This window comes from Dipodomys spectabilis, unplaced genomic scaffold, assembly GCF_019054845.1.
Source record: "Dipodomys spectabilis isolate Male_0828 unplaced genomic scaffold, ASM1905484v1 ptg000299l, whole genome shotgun sequence".
Taxonomy (NCBI): domain Eukaryota; kingdom Metazoa; phylum Chordata; class Mammalia; order Rodentia; family Heteromyidae; genus Dipodomys; species Dipodomys spectabilis.
The window spans coordinates 53,143-60,505 of record NW_024870976.1 but is presented as its reverse complement, the minus strand read 5'-3'; the positions used below and the strand labels follow the sequence as shown (position 1 = coordinate 60,505).

At 44.8% G+C, this 7,363-nt stretch overlaps 1 non-coding gene across 1 annotated transcript; it reads left to right on the top strand.

Annotated features, from left to right (window-relative positions):
* Nucleotides 1–6,509: 6,509 nt before the first annotated feature.
* Nucleotides 6,510–6,615, top strand: LOC122127401. Its single transcript, XR_006151138.1, has one exon. It is a non-coding gene; the product is annotated as a U6 spliceosomal RNA (small nuclear RNA).
* The last annotated feature ends 748 nt before the right edge of the window (nucleotides 6,616–7,363 follow it).

Below are 7,363 nucleotides of genomic sequence, written 5' to 3'. Positions count from 1 at the left end.
CTAAGACAGAATCCCAAGCAGCCAGCTGCGGGCCTGCACCCGTGCTGGACTGGGCTCGAGCCCAGCAAGCTTGAAATGGGCCCAAAGGTGGCAGGAACCAGGACCTTCCAACTGCTTTTATGTTCCCTGGCAGAACGGCTGTAAAGAAAACAAGACATAAAATACCTCCCTGTGTCGTCTGCTGGTTTATAGGTGGTTGCGTCTCGGTTCTAAATGGCTATCCAAATGCTCCGTATGGTCCCCACAGGATGAGGGTTGAAAGTACTGTGGAGGCCCCGGGAACCCGGAGACCGGGAGACCCCAAAGGCCGCTGCCAGGTCCCTCCTCGTTCTCGTGGCCAGGCTGCGTGGGGCTGGGGGCCGGGCACTGCCCTGAGACAAGCAGAGCTCTCCTTGGACGCCCCCGCCCGCCTGAGGTTTGCTGTGCTTCTACCCTCCAAGCCCCCAACAGACCTGCCTCCCCCCCCCCCCCCCCCCCCCCCCCGCCAGCAGGCCTGGCCCTGCTTGTCAAGGGCCTCCTATGTGGCTGCATTAGAGAGCAGAAAGTGCCAGAGCAGCACAGACTGTCTGACCTTGAGCACATGGAATAAAATCCTCCTCCCTCCCCCCCACCCTCCCTGCCGCCTCTCTGCCACCCCTCCTCCAGGCAGCCCCTGACTTCCTGCCCAGCATGGACAGGAAGCACGTGTCTCTGTTTTACAAGTAGGGGGTGGGAATCACCACCAGAAAACTTGACTCGTGCGTGGTTTATATATGCAAACTACCTGCAAGGACTTGATTAACGGCTGTTTTATATTTATACTCATTCATCATACGAAATCAAATTTATTTTTAATATTGATTAAATTCAATTAACATAAATGTATTGAGGTTAACAACATATTAAATGTTAACCTATTAGATTATGTTTATCTGCAACATAACCGTGGGCTCAGGGGAAGCTGTGAGAATTGTAGAGAGAGGTCTCCTGAGCTCTCAGACACCCCAGGCTATATAACATCTTCATAGCTAGGACACAAAATCCAACCAGAAGCCAGGAACCAGGACGCCAGCCTGGCCCCCATCTGCAGACCCTGTGAGGAGTCCACTTCCTCTCTGTGCATAGGGAAACCTGTGTGCATGTGTCTTTAGGTGTCTGTCTGTATGTTTGTGTCCATCTGTCTATGTATGAACACGTTGATCTATATGTGACCCCATGCAAAGAGAAAGTTGGATTTTATGCCTGTGTGAATGTCTATATGTGCATGTATGTCTCTATGCACCTGTGTGTCTATGTACATGTCTATACATGCATGTGTGTCTCTTTATGTCTCTGTACATGTCTATGCTTGCATAGGTGTCTCTATGGGCCTCTATGCCGGTGTGCATGTCTATGTGTACGTGTGTCTATGTGCCTGAGTGTGCATATGTGTGTCTGTGGGAGAGCAGACACTGGGCTCCCCCAACCTGAGGGAAGCTCCCCAGAACCTCCCATTCCACCTCATCTCTTTACCACCACCCGCCTCACTCCCAGATCCAGGCACAAAGGCAAGAGGGGCATTTCCCAGGTGGAGCCAGGGTCTCCGCATCAGCCCCCAGAACCCAGCACTGCTGGCTTCTAGGCCTGGAGGTGGCCAGGACCTCTCCATTCTCCTCCGCCTCCTCCTCGGCCCTACCATGGAGGGCAGCCCATGTCCCACAGGCAGCAGCCTCCCAAGAGGAAGAGCCACCACTTCCCTGTGACTCACAGCCTACAGGAGAGATTCTTCAGGCCCACGCCACGGGTGCCCACGGTCACCGTGGCTCTCAGCTCTCTTCTTACTGTCCCATCTGATGCCTGAAACAAGCCCCCTCGCCCCTGGCGAGTCTCACAGGACCTCTGAGAAGACAGTGGGGTGAGACACACAGAGGCACCATCAGAGTTATGCCCAGGACCCTTACGGCTGCCAGAGGGACCCCTGCTCTGGAAATGCACTAGATACTGCCAACACTGGCTCCAGGGTGGAGCACTGCAGCATGGCACCGCCAGCAGATGGGGATCTCACTGCCCTGAAGGGCTCAAGGGATGTTTCCATCTCTGACCCCATCGGATGCTGAGCCAGACCCAAAGCAGGAGAACATCTGAGAGAGGAACTGGGAGTCCAGCCCTAGATGGGGTCCAGGGGTGACCCTTGACTCGAGTCCTATAGTTCCCCATTCCCTGCCCCTATCATGGCTTCTGAGAGTACATGCTTCCTGAGGGCTGAGACCAGGGTGTGCCGCTCACCATCCATCCCATTCTCCATGTTGTACAAAGAACATTCTGCAGAAACACTGGCTGAGGGAAGGAAGGAATCCGTGAGTGAGGTCATTGACATTTGAGCTAAAATCAACCCCTGCCACCACTTCGGGGGGCACCAGAGCTTCTCCGTGCTCCCCATGTCCTCGTCACCCTCCACAAGGATTTCCAGGAACTTGGTCTGTGTTGCCCAGGACTTTCCCATCTTTGCAGAACATAGCCTTTTCCTTCTGAGGACACACGGCACGGCCATGATAAAGCTGTTCTTCACATTAAGCTAAATCTAATGCACTAAGACTCAGAGCCACGAAAGTTCAGACAAGACATAATTGTGTCGTTTGATTTGTTCAGCAAAGAGCAGGTCTGATTGAAAGGTTACCATCCTCTTAAAAAATATTCTGACAACAATTTTTTTGTATTTTAATGTTATCATTTTACCTTTTCAGGGAAAAGGGTTTCCATTTATCAGGGATGAGTCGATGCATCTGAAATCTGGGATTACTGCCTTTGACCTTTTCTTTATCGGCAGGTAGTAAACCGAAGGGGCAGATGACAGAAATGTAATTTGAGGATTACAGAATTTATGAGGAGCAGCCCACGGAGGGGGAAGGAGTGTGATCTGAGTGGGAGAGAAAGTGCAGAAAGGGGAAATGCAACAAAAACCATTTCCCAGGCACTCTGGCTTTGGGAAGGAAAATTCCAGTATTTGTGCCCCTTACAGTACCATCAGCATCATTACCACCACCACCAACATCGTCACCACCAATGTCATCACCCGCAGCAGCAGCACCAGCAGCACCATTGCCACCATAATTATCATTATCATCACCACCACTATCATCCACAAATCATTACCACCACCAACAACAACATCATCATCATCACCGTCACTATCTGCCTTATTATCTAAGGAAAGTGCCTGAGAATGGAACTCTGGGTAACTCACATACCTGTTGCTTCACACTCTCCTTCCCTCCAGAGCTGCAGATGTCTGGCTGCTGAGCTAAGGCCTCTTTCTTATCCTGTATTTGCAGCCACCCATCTGTGTGGTAGGTTAACTGGGTGTCCCCAAAAGGATGTGTTGAAGTCTTAACTCCTGGACATGTGAGTGTGATCTTATTTGCCCCATATGGGATGAACTTAAGACTAGACACATGCCTTACGGCGGCCCTCACCCAGTGACTGCTGGCTTCAGAAGAAAAGGGGAATTGGCAGCTAGATGTGGGGATACAAGAAGAAGGTCACAGAAAGACAGTCAAAGATTACAGGGAGGCAGCCACAAGCCAGGAGTGCTAGAACTGCCAGCAACAGCAGAGTCTGGAGAAGCAGGTGGGGTGGGTCCCCTACTCTATCCCCAGAGCCTTCAGGAGAAGCAGGACACTGTGGACCCCATCAGGGCTCCAGAACAGAGAGGCAAAACATTTGCATTGTTACAACAGGTCTGGGACATCCAGTTGACAGATATTGGCATGCCAGAGGTTCCTCTAGGGATGGAACACAGGAGAGCATGCATACACAGAGTCTCCTCTGGGGATGGAGCACAGGAGAGTATGCACACAGTCTCACCCCTTTGCCCACAGGTGCCAGGTACCAGATGTTCAATGTACCGGGATAAACTTAAGAAATGGGATCTTGAATTTTCTGGGCCACACAGCAGGGGTGAGAAACAGACATATGAGTACTCATGTGATTTGAGGTTATTCCTACCCTAAGAGGGAGAGGCTAGGTGAGTTGAGACTTAGAACAGTTATTCTCTCCAATGGGAAGACAGTTCTCCACACTCAACCCATCTTGGGGCCAATAAAGAGATGAGTCTTTGTACAGCAGATCTGTAGGTTCAGAGGCAATTGTTTACCAATTGTAGGATGACTCTTGTCAATTGGAGATAGCCACACATGACTTTCAAATGTAACATAACTTCAGGAAATAAAAGAAAAGCCACAGGTCTCTGCTTCCATCACCTGGATCAGGGAAAGGCAAGGTTTGACCCAATGCCTACTGGAATGCTGATCACCAGCTCATCCTCTCACCAGAATATATGCCAAACAGCTGCCTCAGAGCAGTCTTGGCTCAGCCAGAAGACTCCACCTCAGAAGAGAGTCCCACACTAGCAGAGTAGATACAGGCCAATATCAGAGCTCTGTTTGATGAGAAATACAAAGCACTAACTGAGAAATCTAGCTCAAAAGTGGTCACCAAGCAAATTCAAGCAGTCAGAGCCAAGCACCAATCAAGAAACATCAAAACTAGGCTGGCAAAGCACTTGCCTAGCAAGTATCCTGGGTTTGATCCCCAGTATCAAAAAAAAAAAAAAAAAGACAAAAAAAAACAAAGAAATATCAAAAACTTTATCTCAGAAGGAGGAAAAATCCCAAGAAAAAAACAGTCTGTGGAGCCAGGTTTCTGTCAGCTCAGCCCCCCACTCAGTGTGGATTATCATTGTGTGAATTACCACTAGGTGCAGATCCATGCTCCATACAGACCCCCACTTAGCACAGGTCCACTCCACTCCATGCAGATCCATGCTTCATGCAGATCCATGCTCTGGGCAGATCCCCTCTCAGCACAGGTCTCTACTACACACAACCTGCCAAATGGCACAACTTGCTGTCCTGAAGGTCTTGCAAACTCATTTCCTTAGGGACAGGAAATTAGTTTTCAAGAACTTCAGGACTTCCTTGATAGGTATCAAGGAAGAAAAAAAGCAGATAATTAAGGGTGTAGTAAATGTATTTAATAGAATTATAGATGGAGACTCCCAAATACTCAAAAAGAAAAGTCCATTTCAGTGCAAGAAGACTAGAGGACTTTAGCACACCCAATAGACCAGACCAGAAAAGAACTTCCCATTGCCACATCATGATCTAAACTGGTTTCATAGAAAACAAGGAGGGATACTTAAAGTTGTCAGAGAGAAAAGATGTATTATCTATAAAGGAAAACCAGTCAGAATAGCTGCAAATTTCTGAGCTGAAACTCTAAAAACAGGGAGGGATTAACATGATGTATCCTAAGCATTGAATATTGTATCCACCCAAACTTTCATTCATAACTGAAAGGTAAATAAAAACATTCCAAGCTAAACAAAAACTAAAACAATTTATTGCCACCATACCAGCACTACAGAAGATACTCAAAGACATCCTACATACAGAAAAGCACCTTGAACATGAAATAGACAGTGAAAACAGATATTATCAGAAAAGTAGGTAGATATGGTAAGAACAGAAGAGATATAACCCCTAAAATAGTGGAGGGGGATGACAGAGATTCTCAGGTCTAACATTTAATATCAATGGGCTCAATTCTCCAATCAAAAGACGTGAGGTGGCTTGTTGAGTCAAAAGGCAAAAACCAATCCATCTTCTACTTATAAGAAACACACCTAACTGACAAAAACAAATATCTACTCAAGGTGAAAGGCTAGAACAAAGTCTTTCAATTAAATGGCTCTCATAAACAGGTGTAAGTAGCAATACTAATGTCAGATAAAACAAACTTCAAATTAAAATTATTAAAAAGAGACAAAGAAGGGCATTACATACTAATAAAGATAACTCACCATCAAGAGGACATAACAATTCTAAAAATCTATGCACCAAATGCTAGAGATCCAAACTTCATCAAACAAATACTAATTGATCTAGTATCATACTAGATCCAAATAAATTGATCCTTGTTGACTTCCACACACCATTTGGATAGCATCTAGGCAAAAACTCAGCAAAGAAGCTTCAGAGTTAAATAACTGCATTGATCAGCTAGACCTAATAGACATCTATAGTACATTCTACCGATCAGCATCACAACATACATTCTTCTTGGCGGCCCATGGAACAGTCTCCAAAGTAGACCACATCCTAGGTTACAAAGCAAATCTCTGCAAACTCAAGAAAATCGAAATTACTCCCTGTATCCTGTCAGACCACAATGGTATAAAATTAGAGATCAACAACAAAAGCCATCACAGAAAGTCCCAAACTGATGGAAAGTGAACACCACAGAGGGTCATCAAAGAGATAAGAAGGGAAATTCAAACCTTTCTGGAATTCAATATAAATGAACACATGAAGTATCAGATCCTCTTGGACACAGCAAAGGCAGTATTCAAAGGACAGTTTATATATGAGTGTCTGTATCAACAAACTAAAGAAACTCAAATCAATATCTAATTATGCCCCTTAAGCTCCTAGCAAATCAGGGGCAGGTAAAACCCCAAAAACTGGATGGAAAAAAATAATAAAAATTATATTTTGCTCATTTCAGCAGCACATATACTAAAATTGGAATGATACAGAGAAGATTAGCATGGCCCCTGCATAAGATGACACTCAAATTCATGAAGCATTCCATATTTTTATGTAACTGTAACCCCTCTGAAAATCACCTTGACTATAAAAAATTATATCAAAAATGAATAAATTAAAGACTAAAAAAATACAGAGACACAACAAAACAAAAAGTTGGTTCTTTGAAAAAATTAACAAAATTGATAGGCTCTCAGCAAACTTGATAAGAGAAATCACCCAAATATATAAAATTAGGGATGAAAGGGGGAAAACATCACAACACAAACAAGCAAAATTCAAAATATTATAAAGGAATATTTTGCAAATCTCTAGGCCAATAAATTAGAGAATCTAGCAGAAATGAATGCATTCCTAAAGAACATCAATATGCATAAACTGAGCCAAGAAGATATAAACTAATTAAGTACATCCATAACAAACAATTAAATTGAATGGTAATTAAAGGCCTTTCATCCAAGAAAAGCCCAGAACCTTATGGATTTACAGCCAAATTCTATAAGACCTTCAAAGAGGAACTAAAACCAATATACTTCAAATCTTTTTAATAAAATAGAGGGAGGTATCACTACCAAACTCACTTATGAAGCCAGTATTACACTCACCCCAAAACCAGACTGGGACCCATCAAAAAAAGAGAACTATAGGCCTACTTAGATGCAAAATTTCTCAAAATTCTTGCCAACCAAACTCAACAACTAACAAAAAAGTTATACACTATGATCAGACACGATTTAATCCCAAGGATGCAAAGCTGATTTAACATCCATAAACCAATGAACACGTATACATCATCAGAA